The sequence below is a fragment of the Hippopotamus amphibius genome, chromosome 9 (genome assembly GCF_030028045.1).
Source record: "Hippopotamus amphibius kiboko isolate mHipAmp2 chromosome 9, mHipAmp2.hap2, whole genome shotgun sequence".
Lineage (NCBI taxonomy): Eukaryota > Metazoa > Chordata > Mammalia > Artiodactyla > Hippopotamidae > Hippopotamus > Hippopotamus amphibius.
The window spans coordinates 88,256,321-88,276,857 of record NC_080194.1 but is presented as its reverse complement, the minus strand read 5'-3'; positions in this window follow the sequence as shown (position 1 = coordinate 88,276,857).

The window sequence follows — 20,537 nt, the reverse complement described above, 5'->3', positions numbered from 1 at the left end:
AGCTTTAACGCAACAAAGGTTTATTTCTTGCTCAGGTAACACATGCAACAAGGGTAGTCAGGAGTTGTCAGCTCTACAAAGTTTCAGGGACCCATACAGATGGAAGCTTGCTGTCTCGCAGTTGCACTTGGGGTGGGGTGCACTAAGGCTTCCAAGGAAGGGAAGAGAAGTACAGATGAGGAATACTGGCTTTCAATATGCAGCCCAGAAGGGATATCTGCCACTTTTGCTTATAGTCTGTTGACCTAAACTAGTCATATGACCCCCAAACTCAAGTGAGAGGCTGGAAAATATAGAACACCTAGAATGTTTGAGCACTAAGTTTCTGCTACAAGCGGGGCATGGATATAAAGATAGATACAGCCCCTACCCTCAATTACTGTGCGAAGCTGGGATACAAAACAGGTGATGCCAAGCCTCATCAGGGAAACACAGACCACGTGCTGAGGGAAGTTTAGGTCTGGGTAGATGAGTGGTGCTGAATCCAGGAAAGAATTTTGGAGAATATGGTATTAGAGTGGGGTCTGGGGATTCGTAGGTTTTGATAGACTTTAAACAATGGATGTTGGTGGAAAAGCCAAATAGAATAGAGAATAGTTTGCTGGAGGGCAGGATTTGTGACAAGGAAAAATAATATAAATGATAAATGGTAATAAGTAATATACATGCAGTGCCAAGAATATGCCAGGCCCCATTCTAAGTGCTTCACGTATATTCCGTAATCATCTCAATAATCCTTTGTCAAAACTGAGGCTCAAGGATGTGAAGTAACCGCCCAAGGTTGCACCCGGGTAAGGCAAGGCTGGGTTCTCACCCAGGCTGTCTGGCTCCAAAGTGGGTTAACCACACTACCCATTGGTTGGGGGAATAGGCTAAGGGCCAGATTCCAGAGGATCGAATTTGCCTGAGCATCTATTCTGAAGGCAGAGGGTGCCATTGAAGGTTTTAAAGCGGTGGAGAGACATCAGATTTGCAATTCAGTCATTGACAGCTTAGGTCCTGTGTGTGAAGATCTGGAAAAAGAAAGCAGAAGGCTCTGTGGGGACCTGAAGCTGGGTTCTGAGAGGTGGAGTGACTAGGGTGGATCAGAGAGAAATAAAGGACATTCCAGGCTGCCTGGGGATGTAGAAGGAGAAGTGAGTATGGTTTGGAACAAGGTAGCGGGATTTGCCTGAATGACCTTGAGAGGGTCTCCTATGATTGGGCCTGATGGGGAAGGGCATCCCGGTGAGGGATTTCATTGTCAAACCAAGGAGTTCGATTTGATTTAGTAGGAAGGAACGACACACTGACTGCTTTGAAGACACAGCCGAGGAATGTGTCAAGAGGTGCCTCTTTGCCCTTCACTGTCTCCAGTCTGACTCTCGTCACAGGCCCTAACACACCTGGCATTTCATAGCCTGGGGGGCATTTTCAAAGTAAACCCAAAAGGCTGGCTGTCATTCTTTCAAAAGATCTCCTTTGCCCTACAAGCAATCAAATAATTGAAGTCAGGTTGTTGTTTTTTTTTTTTTAAATATATTTTCAAGAACCATTGCAAAGGTGTGCAATATTATACACTTATGCATCTGTGAATAAGACTGTAGGCTGAAACGTGCCAGTTCCCATCTCGGCTAATGAAGCGGAATATGGTTTCAATTTTTGAACTGCAAAAATGTTCTCCCTTTTTTGTCATCCCTACAGAAGATTTCATATTTTAATAATTTAGTGCAGCCTAATTACTTTAATTAATCACCTTCTTTTTCAGACATGTCAGTGGGCTTTGTTATTTTCTTGTTACTGTAAGTACTGTTGGGGGTTTTAAGGGATTTTGAAAAAATACATGCAGTAGTCCAGGTTAACTCTTACGTGAAGTCTGAGATGTGTATCCTTCCCCCGAGGGTGCTCTGTCATTCACAAATGGTGGCTTAGCTTATACCCATAACTCCCGTCTCCTCCGTCACTTTCCCTTCCTGTGACTGGTTAACAAAACTATCTCTGGTCATTCTGTGCCTCAAAAACTGATGTCTGGAGACAAAAGTAAAACGCTATTTAGAGCAAGTCAATATTTTTGCATCTTTCTGAGTCATGATGAATATACTGGGAATGACAATAGCTTTTATTGTACAATCAATATAATTTGCTTCCCTTGCAGGAAAACATAATTAGCTTACAGTTGGCACAGTGGCAATGAAAATGTGCTTCTTTCTAAAGTTTGCGGGTGGAGGGTCCTTTCCTGTTCAGAATGGGGGTGTCCCCTCCTGGCTCCTGACCAGGCAGACTGGGGGTCACTAAGCAGATCTCAACTTTCGGTGGCTTTTGTTAGTTCTTTGCACCAGGGAATGACGATGCTTTTATGCAGAGTTAATAATACATAAATTGGATATGTAGAGGCTTGAAGTTAGAGCCCAGCCTTGAATACAATTTGTATTACTTAAATGACAGAGCTCTAATATTGATTAACTAGCCCCATATTTGTCTCCCTCATGAAAGGGAGAGCTCAGATCCTATGATTTTTACCCATCTCCCTAATAAATATAAAAAGGCCCCTAATTAATTAATGCACTGAGATATAGGAAAGGAAGACTCCATGTAACCTTCCTTGTTCTTCTCTAGGACCATTTTGTCCCCCTGGGAGGCTGCCTGGCTCCCCACCCCTCAGTGTGGGCTGGCGGCTGCAACATCGTTCCCATGTGTTTCACACTGCCTGGCACTAGTTTCTGGAGCTTCTGCTTGATTCAGGCGGGCAGCTCTGTAAGCAGTCTGAGGTTTTACAAGGACTGAGAACAAAGTGAGGTTTGAGTGGAGACCTTGACTGAAGTATATCTCACAGGATTCCTGGTTAAAGGCTGCAAGGAGGCCTCCCGTTTGGGGCTTAAGGTTGAACAATTTTATTTTGAAATGCTGACTGGCTGAAATCAGATTTACTCAACCTCCACTTTGACTTTGAACTGAAGCACATACGCTACCTGTCACCTGAAGGATTGCAATTAGGGTCGACACTTGGAGCTGTGTTCTCTATCAGTGCTGAGGGGTGGATGTGAGCAGAGCCCGGGACTTGTGTAGCTGAAAGGAAAAGAAAGACCAATTTAAAAATCTGCCTTTTTGCTTTTATCTCCTCCCATTTACTGCTCACGTCCCACTCTCTTTCCCCCCAAATCTTGGGAAGTCGCAGAGATCCACAAGAAAGAAATCAATAATAAGATCAATTCCTGCCATGGATCCAATAAAGGCTTATGGTTGAAACCCCCCCTGGTCCGTCTGAGTCTCCTAAAATGTTCTCTTGCAATCAGAGATGTTAATTGGTTGAAACTGCCTGTGGTCTTAGGAAGTGCTCCGATTACAAGGAGAAATCCTTTTATGTTGCTGGATTCCAGCCACAGAATCTCTGAAGCTAGGAATCTGGCAGAGGTAGAGCCCCCTCCAGGGTGTAAATAAACCGGCTGGGTCTATAACCCAATAAGAAGTGAGTTTATTGCATGTGTGTTTCAAGTCACCCAGCGCACACCCTGCACACTTATTAAAAAAAAGGTGTGGGTTACAGCCAGAGCCCAGACAATGGAATATGGCAAGGGAGGTGCATGCTTGTCAAGTCTACGCAGTCAGTGGAGGGAAAGAAGGGGCCCTGCAGGGATCAAAGCTTCTCTTCCTGCCTAGGTTTGCAAGGAACTGCCTAGAATCCAGCCGCTGAGCATGACTGGCACACAAAACTGCTTACTTTGCTAGCCGGGAGGCTGCGACTCAAACGGCTTAAGTCGGTGAATGTTTTATAGTCAGGGTCTGGAAGCCGGGTGACAGTCTCTGCCGAACTGTGCCTACACGTGGTTGTTATCAGAACTGGAGCTTTTGCTGGGCCAGATCTCGCCGTGACCCCCTGAGAGGCCAGGGCAGCGAGTTCGGAGGCGGCTCCAAAGCCCTGGGCGGGGAACGTGATGAGCCCCCCGGTTTACGTACACAAAACGGTTTCACTTACAGTGCCAAAGGTTGTTTGGGTTCACCTAATGGTGATTAAGACCAAAGAAAGCCTCCAGTCCTGCTCCACCCACACGCCCACCTCCTGACTCCAGCTCTAGAATAATTGCATCCCCCCGAACGGTGTGCGGTTGCAGGGTGTGAAAGGTGCTCAGCCGCGTTTGCATAGTGCTCCAGACCGCTGGTGACAGTGAGCTATTAGTAAAAGCCAGGACGGTGTGAACAAAGCTGCCTCTTAATTTCTCATTCTTCAGCACTAGTCCCTCGGACAAGACTACCCACCCACACCTTAAAAATAGACTGAATCCCCCTCCCCTTATAAATTTACAGTATCCCACTTTAACATAGCAAATACAATAATAGTCCAGCCGGAGCGTCTTTTTTTTTTTTTTTTTTTTTGGTCACTCCCCGCCCCCTGCACCTCCATCCCCTTCATTCCCATTGGCTCCTGTGAAGTCCCAGAGAACCAATGGGATTCCTCTCCTTCATTCATGTCCTAGCAACAAGCCCTGTTCCAATCTTTCTCTGCCAAACTAACACCTGAAAAATTACATCATGAATAATGGCAAAAGCAGCAAGGGCCGGAGAAGGGCCTTTTTTCTTTCTCTTTTTTTTTTTTTTTCAATCTGTCTGCTGCAGAGTTCATTTAAGGTGTTTTAGTCTAGATTCTTAAAGCGACAATGTCCTAGATGTTTGCCTGTTTTTTCAGAACATGGGTTAACATTTGTAAAGTAGAAAATGAACAGTAAATGAATGTAGCAAAAGGCCTTTAGGTGAAGTGAGGGGAAAACATTTTGTTAACTGTGTTCTCTGAACATTCCTTGTAACAGTCTTCTTTCAGGGAAGCCCCCAAAGCGGAGAAATTGATTGTTCATATAGTATATTTTGGAGGGAGATAACTAAAATATCCCAAACCACAGAAACTGCCCACCCACTCTCCCATAACAAAAGCCTTCCTGGTGGCTTCTCTTGCTCCTGTTAACTACATTGAAGGCCCTTTCTACTCCTCCTTTGGAATAAAGGGCTCATTCTGTTCAGGGGATTGCAGCCAGGGAAGGAATTGCTTTACGAATCTGTAAGCGGCTTGGGGTGGTCGCGGTAAGGGGGCCGCAGGGTGGGTGCTGTGAGCAGGGGAGTGTCTGTGCACGTGCACGTGCAGGGCTGCAAATGCAAACGGGCAGCTGGGGAAATGCAAGAACAGCGAGATCCAGATGACTAGGGAGGGGAGAGGCGAGGCGATAGGGAGTGGGCGTGGGGGAGGGAGGGGCCCCTGGAGGGGGAGGGGGAAGCCGCTGGGCAGGCAGAGTTGTTCTCTCCAAATGTGAGAGGGTTTGTAATGAAAATGTCCACCCTTCTAGGCATTTTTCAAGACCCAGACGGTGATTTGCTGCTTCCGGCTTCCCCACCCCACCCAGTCTAGCGCAGACAGCGAGCCGAGCCGCACACACAAAGAGCCGCAGCCCTGCGCGCTCACTGGTGGAGAGAGGGAGCGGGGCGGTGGTTCGCACCTGCCCGCGTCCGAGTGTAACCTGCAGAGCCAGCACACGCCCCCCGCCCACTCCGCCAAGTCCTGGGCACCACGGCCCATTCCCTGCCCCCCCCACCCCCAACTTGGTCTCCCTGTAAGCATCAGTGGAGTGCCTGTGGCAAGAACTGGGAAGGGACCCAGGGTCCCTGGGCCCTCTCGGGTGCCTTGCTGGGGAAGCAGAAAATATATTCAGTGTCTGGCTCCAACGCGGAGTTTGCAACTCGCCTCTGCCATTGCCTTGGCAGCAGAGTGGTTAGAGGGGTTGGCAGACAGTCTTCCTTAGGACTTGTGAAACCGCATGACTATATAAGGCCCGGGAAGGAAAGAGAAGGATGCCAGCCTGAGGGAAGGGGTGGCGAGGGAGAGGAGGAAGTGCAGGGGACCCACCTAGAGCTGTCCCCCCTTGTCCATCTCTCCCCTGCCCCCGCCCCAGGTTGCAGAGTTAATAAGTCCTCCTGCAGAAGTTCTGCCACCAACTGTGGAGTAATAACTGCATCATGGAGGTGGAGCTGGGAGGGAAGCTGTGCCGGTGTCTGCAGGAATACATGCTCATTCCCTGGAGGCTACTCGACAACTGCCTCCTCCTCTTCTGGCCCGAGAGTCAGCTGGCTATGGAGTGGTCCAAGAACAGAGAACCAGAGGTCCAGAGTCTCAAATATCATGGTGTATACCACGTTCCCTGATGCAGAGGATTGGGGGGGCAGGGCACAGTTTGGAGAAATCGATGGCTAGACAAGCTTGGCCATGGAAAAGACAGCAGTGGAAGGAGCACTGGAATGGGAACCAGGAGTCTTATATTAGTTCCGGCTCTGGCAGGAGGGCTAGAGCAGTGCTCTTCCTGCTCCTACCCACTGCGGCTGTTGTAGAGATCAAATCAGATGATTCTTGGAATGATCTCGGAGAGGCAGCAGTGAGCGATGGCGTGAAGCGAGATCTTAATTCCCAGCCCATGAATTGAACTTGGGTAGCCTGGATGAAAACCCGGAATCCTAGCCTCCAGACCAGCAAGGGCTAGAGGCTAGAAGCTGTTTTTCCCTGGCTCTTGCCCCCAGTGAAAAATGCATTTCTCATGGAGGCAAAAGCTATAAAAGCAGGTACAAAGTTTATTATTAGAGACATAGCATAACAAGTCGGAGAGCACACAGAGAAACTATTTTAGTTGAGATAGAAATCAGGCAGAGGGACACACAGGGAAAGAAAAGGTGTGGGCATCTCCCCTAATGAGGAGCACAGTAAAGAGGCGGTTAAGTCATCTATATAGGGCAGTTCTTCCAGGTCTTTGTTTACCTTTGGCCAATTATCTGGTTTCTTTTTCTACACGTGACCTGTCCTAGGACCCTCCCCATCATGCGTGTGCAACTTTTTTCCAGGATGGATTTCAGTCCAGAGGCCTATAGGAAGGCCTTAGCATAACATATGATGGGGTGGTGCCCCCTCTTTTTTGACCCCCAAGGAGCCTTTCTACGCGTGTGCAATGTCTCCCTTGCCTCAAGGATAGGGAGTGTATGACCTTTTGATCTCTTAACAGCATTTAGCCTCTCTCTGTCTCTGCCATAAAAGTGTCCATTGTCCGTTATCTACCCTATTCCTGTCGTTTTTTCTTATATCGAAGTGCAAATATTGAAATATAGACACAAGTCCGGTCACAAATATGTAATCCTGGAGCCCATTTGTCACTTGCCTCGGGAAATGTGAACAGGGAGCTGGTAATGAATGTTGGGCCTGGAGCTCATCTTCTGCTCATCCTAGGAGGTGTGAACAGGAGGCCAGTTGTAAATGCCTAGCCTGGAGCCCATCTATCTCCTGCCTCAGGAAGGTGCTTAGAACATGTCTAGGATGTACAGTATTCACCATTGCAACAAGGAGAATAAAATACCTAGGAATAACCCTAACCAAGGAGGTAAAAGACCTGTACTCAGAAAACTGTAAGACACTAATGAAAGAAATCAAAGATGACACAAACAGATGGAGGGACATACCATGCTCTTGGATTGGAAGAATCAGCATTGTGAAAATGACTATCCTACCCAAAGCAATTTACAGGTTCAATGCAATCCCTATCACATTACCAACGGCATTTTTCTCAAACTAGAACAAGAAATTTTACGATTTGTATGGAAATGCGAAAGACCCCGAATAGCCAAAGCACTCTTGAGAAGGAAAGATGGAGTTGGTGGAATCAGGCTTCCTGACTTCAGGCTATGCTACAAGGCTACAGTGATCAAGACCAGTATGGTATGGGCACAAAAACAGAAATATAGATCAATGGAACAGGATAGAAAGCCCAGAGATAAACTATGGTCAACTAATCTATGACAAAGGAGCCAAGGATATACAATATAGAAAAGGCAGCCTCTTCAATAAGTGGTGCTGGGAAACCTGGACAGCTACATGTAAAAGAATGAAATTGGAACACTCCTTAACACCATACACAAAAATAAACTCAAAATGGATTAAAGACCTAAATGTAAGGCCAGTAGTCACTATAAAACTCCTAGAGGAAAACCGGAAGAACACTCTTCGACGTAAATAACAGCAAGATCTTTTTTGATCCACCCCCTAGAGTAATGGAAATAAAAACAAAAATGAATAAGTGGGACCTAATGAAACTTCAAAGCTTCTGCACAACAAAGGAAACTATAAGCAAGACGAAAAGACAACCCTCAGAATGGGAGAAAATATTTGCAAACGAATCAACAGACAAAGGACTGATCTCCAAAATATATAAAGAGTTCATCCAGCTCAATATCAGAGAAACAACCCAATAAAAAAATGGGCAGAAGACCTAAATAGGCATTTCTCCAAAGAAGACATATGGATGGCCAAGAGGTACATGAAAAGCTGCTCAACATCACTAATTATTAGAGAAATGCAAACCAAAACTACAATGAGGTATCACCTCACAGCGGTTAGAATGGGCATCATCAGAAAATTGACAAACAGTAACTGCTGGAGAGGGTGTGGAGAAAAGGGAACGCTCTTGCACTGTTGGTGGGAATGTAAATTGATACAGCCACTATGGAGAACAGTATAGAGGTTCCTTGCAAAACTAAAAATAGAGTTACCATATGACCCAGCAATCCCACTGCTGGGCATATACCCAGAGAATACCATCATTCAAAAAGACATATGCACTCCAATGTTCATTGCAGCACTATTTACAATAGCCAGGACATGGAAGCAATGTAAATGTCCATCAACAGATGAATGGATAAAAAAATGTGGTACATATATACAATGGAATATTACTCAGCTATAAAAAGCAATGAAATTGGGACATTTGCAGAGACATGGATGGACCTAGAGACTGTCATACAGAGTGAAGTGAGTCAGAAAGAGAAAAACAAATATTGTATATTAACACATATATGTGGACTATAAAAAAATGGTTCAAATCAGCCGGTTTGCAAGGCAGAAATAGAGACACAGATATAGAGAACAAACATATGGACACCAAGCGGGGAAAGTGGGGAGGGCTGGGGGGGGGGAATGAATTGGGAGAATGGGATACCAAATAGTACACTCTAAATATATGCAGTTTATTGTCTGTTAACTGTATCTCAAAAGTTCTTAAAAAAATAAAAATAAAAAAATAGAATGTACAATAAGTACTCAAGCGGGTGAGACATTATCACTACCCTCCCACTGGCCTCCTGTGTGGGTCTGGAACCTTGAGTTAGAAGGGGTGCTGTCCCCAACTGCATATTCCTTGAGATGCTCTCCTCCCTCCCTTGGCCCCTGTGGTATAACATTTTTCTGTTCTCCCCCTTCATGGGCACTCCTTCTATCTCTGTTCTTTTTTTAAATTATTTATTTATTTATCTATTTATTTATTGGCTGTGTTGGTCTTTGTTGCTGCATGTGGGCTTTCTCTAGTTGCAGAGAGCAGGGGCTACTCTTTGTTGCGGTGTGTGGGCTTCTTATTGTGGTGGCTTCTCGTTGTGGAGCACGGGCTCAGGGCGCTTGAGCTTCAGTAGTTGTGGCACACATTCTCAGTAGTTGTGGTGCACGGGCTTAGTTGCTCCGTGGCATGTGAGATCTTCATGGCCCAGGGCTCGAACCCATGTCCCTTGCAGTGGCAGGTGGATTCTTAACCACTGTGCCACGAGGGAAGTCCCTATCCCTGTTCTTTGTGGAAGCTGCTTCCTCTGGCGGTGCCTTACCTGCTGGTTGTCCTCTGGTCTCTGTCCTGGGCCCTACTCCCTGCACACGTGTGCTTTTGTGCTCTCATTCTCCCAAAGGTTTTGATGGTTTTTTCTGTCCTGATGGTGGCCGTAGGACAGCTCCAGCCCAGCTCTCCCAAACTTCAGGCGGTGCCAGTAATCGGAACTTCCCATATCAGTGTCCTCCAGGTGCTTTAGCTTCGGTATGGCCCCTATCTCCTCCACCCTCCCCTCAGTTTGCTTTTTCACCTTTGTATAGTTATCTCAGTGAAAAATGCTTCTATCCATAGAGGTGTCCAAGGCAGAATCCTGGACCTGTTCTACACCCTCATTGCCCATGTCCAACCTTCACCAAGAACTACCTGTTTTACCTCCTATTTAGCAAATACATCCACTTCTCTGCCTCCCTGCAGCCATCGGCTGAGTATAAGCAGCCAATCCTCTCACCTGGACAGTTGCATCAATGATGGACCACCACAGAGTCTGACCTCAGCTCCTGTCCAGGAGCCCTCTGGGGACTTTCATTGTTCTCAGGATGTACTTGGACATGGCTCCCTGCCTTTCATGTTTCACCTTGTTTCATCCTCTGCCTTGTTTTTAGAGCTCCACACATGGATCTTCCTTTAGCCTCTTCAAAATGCATCCCTCCCCCACTCAGACTTCCTAATGCAAAATGCACCCACTCATACTTAGGCATCCAACTGGATTCCTTTTCATATGATCTATCTCATAAAGCCATTTTGCTTCTTTCAGCGTAAAATTGTGCATTCTACTTATTTGATTAAAGTCTGCCTCACCCATAAGACTGTGATGCAATGAGAACAGAGACCTTTTTTTTCTTCACCATTATAGCCTTACATATTTAACACACAGTAGGTGCTTAAAGAATATTTGTTGAAACACATGAAAAGATGCTCAGCATCACTAATCATTAGAGAAATGCAAATCAAAACCACAATGAGGTATCACCTCACACCGGTCAGAATGGCCATCATCAAAAAATCTGTAAAATAAATGCTGGAGAGGGTGTGGAGAAAAGGGAACCCTCCTGCACTGTTGGTGGGAATGTAAATTGATACAGCCACTATGCAGAACAGCATGGAGGTTCCTTAAGAAACTATAAATAGAACTACCATATGACCCAACAATCCCACTACTGGGCATATACCCTGAGAAAACCATAATTCAAAAAGATACATGTACCACAATCTGCACTGCAGCACTATTTACAATAGGCAGGACATGGAAGCAACCTTAATGTCCGTCAACAGATGAATGGATAAAGAAGATGTGGTACATATATAATGGAATACTACTCAGCCATAAAAAGGAACAAATTGAATTATTTGTAGTGAGGTGGATGGACCTAGAGTCTGTCATACAGAGTGAAGTCAGAAGGAGAAAAACAAATACCATATGCTAACACATATATAATATGGAATCCAAAATGACAATACTGATGAACCTAGTGGCAGGGCAGGAATAAAGATGCAGATGTAGAGAACGGACTTGAGGACATTGCTGGGGGAGGGGAAGCTGACATGAAGTCAGAGAGTTCCATTGACATATATACACTACAAAATGTAAAACAGATGGCTGGTGGGAAGCTGCTGCATAGCACAGGGTGATCAGCTCAATGTTTTGTGATGACCTAGAGGGGTGGAATAGGGAGGGTGGGAGGGAGGCTCAAGAGGGAGGGTGTATGGGGATATATGTATACAGATAGCTGATTCACTTTGTTGTACAGCAGAAACTAACACAACATTGTAAACAAATTATATTCCAATAAAGATCTGAAAAAAATGCAAAAAACAAAAAACAAAAACCCTCAAAACCCAGCACCCCACATAGTACAAAGCTAATATGATTTAAAATCTGTAGTAATGTCTCCATAATGACCTATATGGGAAAATAATCTAAAAAATTATTTGTTGGATAAACAAAGAAGACTCTTTCCCAACTATGTGTCAGCAATCCATTTGATAAACATAATTTCTTGCTATATAAGAGTGCAGAAGCAGGCAAGGTTGAGGACAGAGCCCAATACTTTTAATTCAGTTTATACAATCTTTTTTGATTACTGAAAATCAACATTATTGAGGTATAATTTACATATAAATTGCAGACATTAAAATGAGCCCATTTTAAGTGGACATTTGTATGAGTTTTGACAGAAGCGTGGACCCATGTTAAGCACCACCACAGTCAAGATCTAGAAGGTTTTCATTGCCCAGCAGGTCTCCTTGCAGGCAATCTTCACCCTCTTGGACCCAGGCAACCACAGCCCTGAGAAGTACAATGTTGCCTTTTCTAGAATTTCATGTAAGTGGAATCATCCCGTGTGTACTGTTTGTGGCTGGCGATTTTCACTCAGTGTCACATATTTGAGATTTGTTCATGTGGTAGCATGTGTTAGTAGTTTGGTAGTTTGTTCTTTTTACTGCTAAGGAGTATTCCATGATATGAATCTATCACAATCTCTTTATTCATTCATCTGTTGGTGGTCATTTGAGTTATCTCCAGGTTTGGGTATTGTGATTAAATCAGTCTCAAACATTTCTGTACAAGTCTCTGTATGAATATATCTTGCACTTCCCTTGGGTGAGTGCCTAAGAGTGGAATTGTTAGGGCTTAAGGTAAGTGTGTGCTTAACTTTATTTGAAACTGTCAGTTTTCCAAAGCATTGTCCTATTTTGTCTTGCCACCAGCTATGTATAGAGTTCCAATTGTCCTACATACTTACCGACACCTGTTATCGTGTGTAGTGGTATCTCATTGTGCAATGGGTTTTTATCTTGATGTGACTAATGATTTTGAGCTTTTTTTCATAAGCTTACTGGCTATTCACATATCATTTGTGAAGTTTCTGTTCAAATCTTTCACGTCCATTTTAAAATTGGGTTGTTTGTATTCATCTTATCAAACTATAAAAGACACACACACACACAGAGACACAGACAGAGATAGACTGTCTGTCTATGTCTGTCTGTCTGTCTATCTTTCTACCTCCCAGTCCGTGGCTTTCCTTTTTATTTTCTTAACAGTGTCTTTCAAAGAACAGAACATGAATTTTAAATTTTGATGGTTTTAATTTATCACTCTTTCTTTTACAGTTAATACTTTATTTGCCCTAAGAAATTATTGCTCCCCTAAGGTAGATACGATTTTTCTCCCCTGTTTCCTTCTAGAAGTTTTGTGGTTGTAAATTTAGATTCAGTTTGATCAATTTTGAGTTACTTTTTGTGTGTGATGTAAAGTAGAAGTCAAGATTTATGGTTTCCTCCACAATTCCAGTTATTCTAACACCATTTTTTGAAAAGTCTGTTTGTTTCCTCCATTACATTACCTTGGTAATTCAACTGTTTGAATTAACTGACCAAAATGTTGAACAACCAACTGACCAAATAATGTGTGGGTCTATTTCTGGACCCTCTGTACTTTGCAATTCTCTGCACTGCATTGTTTAGTATAGCTTTATAGTGAGTCTGAAATCAGATAGTATAAATCTTCCAACTTTGTTCTTTATCTAAAATTACACTATATATATTAAAGACCCTTGGCATTTCCATGTAAATTTTAGAATCTGCTTGTCAAATTATATAAGAAATGTAGACAATTATAAAATGTTCTCCTTTATTTTGTCATTATGTTGAATTTCAGTTGTTGAATTTAAAATGTTAAACCAACATTGTATTCTTGGTATAAACCTCATTTAGTCATGATGCACTGTTATTTTTATACATTGCTGAATTTAATTTGCTAATATTTTGTTAAGATTTATGTCTATATTTTTGAAGGATATTGCTTTGAAATTTTCTTTTCTTGTAATTTCATAATATTTCTGTTCTGTGAAATGAGTTGGCAAATGTTCCTGCTTTTTCTGTTTTCTGAAAAAAGTTTTTGTAAGATGGATATTATTTCTTCCTTATAGGTTTGTTAGACCTCACCAGTGAAATCATCTGATGTTGTAGTTTATTTGGGGGAACATTTTAATTTACAAATTCAATATACCTAAATATATTTTGTATTTACTCATACATTTACTATTTCAGCATTCTTCATTTGTTCATGTAGATCTGAGTTTCCATCTGGTGTCATTTTTCTTCAGCCTGAATTTCATTAACATTTTTTTTGGAGTGCAGATGTGTTGGCGATGTATTCTTTTAGGTGTTTTTTTTTTTTAACTTTATTTTGCTTCTATTTTTGAGGAGTATTTTCAATAAATATAGAATTCTGGGTTGACTGCTTTTCTGTAAAGGGGTCATTCAATTGCCTTCTGCCTTGCATTATTTCTGAGAGAAGTCTGTAGTCATTATTCTTTGCTTTTTCCTCTGGAGACTTTTACAATTTTCTCTTGACTTATCATTTACAGCAGTTTTGCTATGATGTTTCTCATTTTTTGCCTTTCTACTTGCTCTTTGTTGGGTGTTTTGGATCTGTAGGTTCATAATTTTTACCAAGTTAGGAAAATTTAACTTATTTATTTAAATATTCTTTTATGCTTCCTTTTTTGGTGTCCAATTACACATACGTTAGATTGATTTATATTAACTTGAAAGTTGCTGATGAGCATTTTTTTCAATCTTTTTTTCTCTTTCTGTTGCTTATCTAAAAGCTTGCTGGCATTCCCCACCCCCACCCCCGCAGTATTTAATCTGCTATTAAGTAGGTACATTTAGTGAATTTTTGATTTCAGATATATTTTTCAGCTCTGGAAGTTTCATTATGCTTCTTTTTCATTTATTTAATTTATCTCATTACTTTTATATTTTCCTTTAAATCTTCAAACATATGTATATTAGTCATTTAAAAGTCTTCATTTGATGCCTCCATTTTTAAAAAAATTTACTGGTTGTGAGTTACATATCTAGCAATTTTTGGTGTTGGGTGTCTAACTGGTGTTGGAGATTGTGATTGTAACATTGTTGTGTCTAGATTGTGTTGTTTTCTTTTAAGGAGTGGTGAATTTTCTTTTGGCAGGCCTTTAGCTTACTTTCAGAAAAGCCTGATCCTTTTGAGACTTGTTTCAATAATTTTAAAAGGTGGGCTTATTTATTTAAAAAAAAATTTATCCATGGGATCATTTTACCATGTTTCTAAGGTGTGACCCTTCTCAGTCCCTATTGAATGCCACAAGGATCAACAAATTCTTGGACTTGACTGTCTCCCAGCCTCACATGAGCTCTAAAAATGTTTAGTTTACATCTCCTCATTATTTGTTTTTTGCCTAGCCTCAGAGTGTTTCTTCTGGAGCATGTGAAGCTTAGTACTTAATGAAAGACTCAAGAGAATCACTATGCAAATATCTGGATCTCTTTCCTTGTGTAGGTTCCTATTCTGTGGTATTCTATTCCACAAATTCCAGCTGCTTCAGCCTATTTAAGCTCTGATCTCTACTTCCTCAATTCAGCAAGACTACTATGCTTTGCTTGGGCTGCTTCTGTACCATGGCCTTGGAAATGCTTTCAGGCAGAATGCCTAGCTTGCACAGGGCTCATCTAGTTTGTATCTCTTTTCTGAGGGATCACAATCAAGCACTGCCAGTTTTCTGTATCTGAAAATGATCGTTTAATTGCTTTCATCTAGTTTTCTAGTTGTTTACCATAGGAGGGCAAACCTGACATCATGGCCATTGATATATTCTTAACCTGCTTACCTAACAGAGATCTCATTTTGTATATATTCTAAAGAAATTACCAAAGAGTCTAAAACATTACAAAAAATGAAGATACACTACCTTCATTAGGTATAATCACTCTAATAATTCTTTTCAAATAGGAAATAAGATTGGTGGATTTGACTTAGTCATAATGAACACATATAACCTAAAGGGATCACTTCTTGCTCTTCATAAGTCACTGTTTAATAATATTTTCTAGGATTCTGCCTATATCATATTCACTATTAAGCTATTTCCAGAATTTTTCTTTTTAGTTATGAAAATATATCTATTTCTGGTTTTTTGACACAATAATATTAATAAATAGGGCCTATTTACTTATAGAATGCTTACTTTGTGCCAGGCAGCATGCTAAGCATTTTATACACATTATCTTTTTGAGTCATCACAATACTATCAGTTAGTTTCTTCTATTATCTTCACTAGATAAAGGAATTGAGGATAAGAGATATAAAATAACACCCAAAGGCACTCAACTAGAAAAAGGTGAAGCTGGAATTCAAATTAAGGTAGTTTGCTTAGAAAATGCCAATTTAACCACTATAGGCTATCTTTCCTTAGTATCACCTTTCTCAATCTTTAAGATTTCTCAGAATTTGTATTATAATCAAGCTTCTTAATTCTTCTTTGTTTCTAAATATCATTTGTGATACCCAAGGAATGGCAGATATGAGCAATAATATGGGGACCTTCTGTGTGTATGGAGTATGTCCTACTGATTAATTCACTTCATCTCTTTCTACTCCTAGGGCATTGTGGGCAAGTGGAACAATATGTAAAACAACAGAGACACAAAACTGTGGAGCTTATTAATTCAAGTGCAATATGGGGATATTTCAAAGCAACTTCACATGGATGTTCTGAGAGTAAAAAAAAGGAGGAAGCACATTTTAGATACATAAGGAACTAATCACAAGAATGTGCACTTAAAGTTCATAGATATATTTCGCAAAACAATGACTACAACACCTGCATGAATTTAATTAGTGCTTTTCTTGTGAAGAATGTAAAGGACTTAAATATACCATAGACTACTATTGTGAGTGGTTTCAGGAGGGGAAATCGTTCACAAAAAGAGACAGACAAGAAAACTATGAGAGCCAGGCGAGAGCAATATGTTAGATGTAGAGGAGACCCAGAGGAAGGACAGATCAGCCTAACTCTTCTATTTAAAGAAGAGGAAGAATTTGCCTGATGGGAATAATAAGAGCTGGGGAGAGGGCATTCCACGCTAATGGAACAATACGTATAACAATACAGAGGCATGAAACAGGCCACATTCTCTTTGATTTATATATATATTTCATAGACCATTCAAATATGGTTAAAAATTTTAGTTTTCTCCCTGAAAGAGTTTATAACATAAACAAATAGATCAAATAGATCAAGTGTAAGTATGGAAAGAGAACATTGCTAATATATGATAGAGGCCTGAGGAGATAAATACCTGCTAAATGAATGAATGAATGATAAATGATTATCAGGGTGTGCTACATGCCAAATGACTAATGCCAACAGTGAGACCTATGCGAAGACAGAGCAGAGGATGTTCATTTTTGGGTGGCATGATTAGGAGAGTCTTTGAAGTAGAAGTGGGGCTTGATCTAGACTTTGAAAGGTGGGTAGAGTTTGGTAAATGGATGAGAGAAGGTATTTCAAGAGGGTGAAGAACAGTATAAAAAGAAGCAAGCAGGAGAAAGGCATATTTTGGGGCAGGGTAGGATGCGTATAGAGAAGGGTGAGACCATGAAGTAGGTATCACCAGATCACAGTGGGCTATGAACGCCAAGTTGAGTCTGGACTTTGTTCTGCGGTTTGTGGAGGATCTTTAGAGGGTTATGGGCAAGTATAAAAGCAACCTTAGCATTCATGGATTAGGGTGAGTTATAAATAATTTGACACCAAAAAAATTTCTTACAATTCTTAATTAATTACTAATTAGTTAGTAGGCGTGCGGTTACAGCAGTGAACAGAAACAAAGCCTTTACTTTCATGGATTTCATATCCTAGTAGGAGAAGACTGACAATAAATACATGCATATGTAACATGTCAAATGGTGGTGGGTATATGATGGAGAATAAAGTGCAGTAAGGAGTAAAAGAGTGATGGTGAGATGTGTGTTGTCTGTATAAAGTAATCAAGGAGGACCTCTCTGAGAAGTTGGCCTTTGCGAAGAGAAAGCAGGGAGGTGACAGGCCATACAACTCTCTGGGGACCACACAGGGAGTGAGAACTGCAAAGAGGATGGATCTGAGGTAGGAGTAGGTATGGAAAATTTGTAGAACAGCAAGGAGATCATATATGTGGCAAGGAAGTTGTAGAGTGAGCGAGGGAATAGTTATGGCAATGAGATCAGAGAGGTGGGGCAGGGACTTTTCTGGAGATCAGGTGGGAGCTAATAAGTCATGGAGAGGACCTTGAATTTTGCCCTGAGATGGGAGGCCATTGGAAGTTTTGAGCAGAAGAATGTTATGAGCTGACAGTATTGCTTACTTTGACAGTATCACCCTGCCTGCTGGGTGGAGATAACCTTTAGTTGGAGAAGCAGGGGATCTTGATGGAAGTTATTACACTCATGTGCAGACAGGAAGATAGGATGGTGGCTTAGATTAGGCCGATAATGGAAGAAGTGGTGAGAATCACCTTCTGAATATTTTTGAAGGTAGATGATTTGGATTTGAAGTGTAAGAGAGGAAGAGGTGTCAAGGTTGTCTCTAAGATTTTTGGCCTGAGAAATGGAAATGGAGATATTTCAGGGAGAAGTAGGCTGATGTGTGTGTAGGTGTGTGTGTTGGAAGATGTATCTAAAGTGGACATATTCCATCACCAGATGTGGCACATATATACAATGGAATATTACTCAGCCATAAAAGAGGATGAAATTGAGTTATTTGTAGTGAGGTGGATGGACCTAGAATCTGTCATACAGAGTGAAGTAAGTCAGAAAGAGAAAAAAAAATACCATATGCTAACTCATATATATGGAATCTAAAAAAAAAAAAAATGGTAATGATGAACCCAGTGGCAAGACAAGAATAAAGATGCAGACATAAAGAACAGACTTGAGGACACAAGATCAGGAGAAGAGGAAGCTGGGATGAAGTGAGAGAGTAGCATTGACGTATGTACACTACCAAATGTAAAATGGATGGCTTGTGGAAGCTGCTGCTGAATACAGGGAGATCAACTTGATGCTTGGTGACCACCTACTGTGGTGGGATAGGGAGGGTGGGAGGGAGGCTCAAGAGGGAGGGGATATGGGGATATATGTATACATATAGCTGATTCACTTTGTTGTACAGTGGAAACTAACACAAAATTGTAAAGCAATTATATTCCAATAAAGATCTGAAGGGAAAAAAGTGGACGTATTAAATTTGAGATTTGTAAGGAGAAATATCAAGTAGGCAGTTGCATACATGGATTTGTGAAGCTTAGAGAAACACTCTAGCCTGCAGATGTAATTTTTGGAGTTTTCAGTTTCTAGATATCCTTTAAATCCATGAGGCTGGATGAGATCACCAGGACAGGGAGGAGAGAAAAAAGGACCATATGATCCAAGATTTGGAGGTTGAGAAGATGATAAAGAACCAACAAAGGAGACTGAGTAAGAACAGGCAGTGAGCTGGGGGGAGATCCAAGGGAGAGGACCACGGTCAAGGCCAAATGAAAAAAGTGGTTCAAGAAAGAGCAATGAACTATGTCAAATATTGATCTTAAGTTTAGTAATATAAGGACCAGAGGTAGCTACTAGATTTGACAACGCTGAGGTTGTTGGTGACAAGAGCAATTCTCTTGGATAATAGTGACCAGAAAATCTAATAGAAGTTGATTCTGGAAAAAATGAGAGAAGAGACAACAAGTATTGTAATTATTTTAAGAATGTCTTTTCGAAAAGTAAGCCCAGGAATGGGGGTGAGCTGTTAATGGGATGGAGATTTGTTGGTAAGTTTGTAGATTGATGGGGTGAGAATCGTCCATTTGAGGAGGAAATATTAAGGAGAGAGGGCAGGATTGATTCAGTGAGGATGAGAACTGAAGGAGTTGTCCCGGGAGATGGGAGGAGAGGCAGGTCACTATGGTAATAGGGATACAGGAGGCCCCCCCTTATCTGTGGTTTTGCTTTTTGTGGTTTCAGTTACCTGCAGCCAACTATGCTCTGGAAATACTAAATGGAAAAATTCCAGAAATAAGCAGTTCATCAGTTTTAAGTTGTACACAGTTCTGATCAGTGGAATGAAATCTCATGCCATCCCACTCCATTCCACTCAAGATACCCAACCATCGACACAGTCTGCTCTTGACATCCAAGCTCAACATCATCATGGCGGACGATCCAGGTTCACTTGGAGCAGATGGTCCTCCTTCTGATGTATCCTCAGGTCAAGAGTTTCCTAACGCTGCTTCACAACACCTATGTCGTTCACCTCACTTCATCTCAGCACATAGGCGTTTTATCATCTCACATCATCATAAGAAGGGTGAGTACAGTCTAGTAAAATATCTTTAGAGAGAGAGCGAGAGAGTGAGACCACGTTCACATAACTTTTATTGCAGTATATTGTTATACATTTTCTCTTGTGGTTAGTTATTGTTGTTCATCCCTTACTGTCTCTAATTTGTAAATTAAATTCTATCATAGGTATATATGTATAAGAAAAAACATATATAGGGTTTGGTAGAATTCATGGTTTCAGGCATCCACTGTGGGTCTTGGAATGTGTACCTCGCAGATAACTGGGGACTGTTGTCAAGGCAGTGATGTGAATGCTGGTACAACTAGGTTAGTAGATTTAGTGGTGGGACTTGTAGGAGTTCTCTTCTGATTGCTGCTACCTCAGTGAAATAAAAAGCAAGGTCACCAGCAGATAGAGAAGAGGGAAGGAGATGTTGGAGGTTTTGGAAAGAGGATGGTCAGTTTGTTTCTGCCCGTGTTGAATTTAATGAGCTGACTGAGCTCCCAGATGAAAATACCTGGCATGCAGTTAGAGCAATGTGACTACAACTTGGGTGGTTCCAGTCAAGGAAAAAGTTGGGTGCTGTGTGCAAAGATGTGGAGGTTGAAGCTGTGCTAGCGGATGAATTCTCTAATAGACAAATACAAGGTGGTAAGCCTCTCCACCATCCATAGCTGGGGGTGGGGGGGAAAAAGTAGGAACCGAGAATCAGTAAAGTAGACAAAGTCAGGGAAATCAGTGTGCTGTTGGTTCAGGT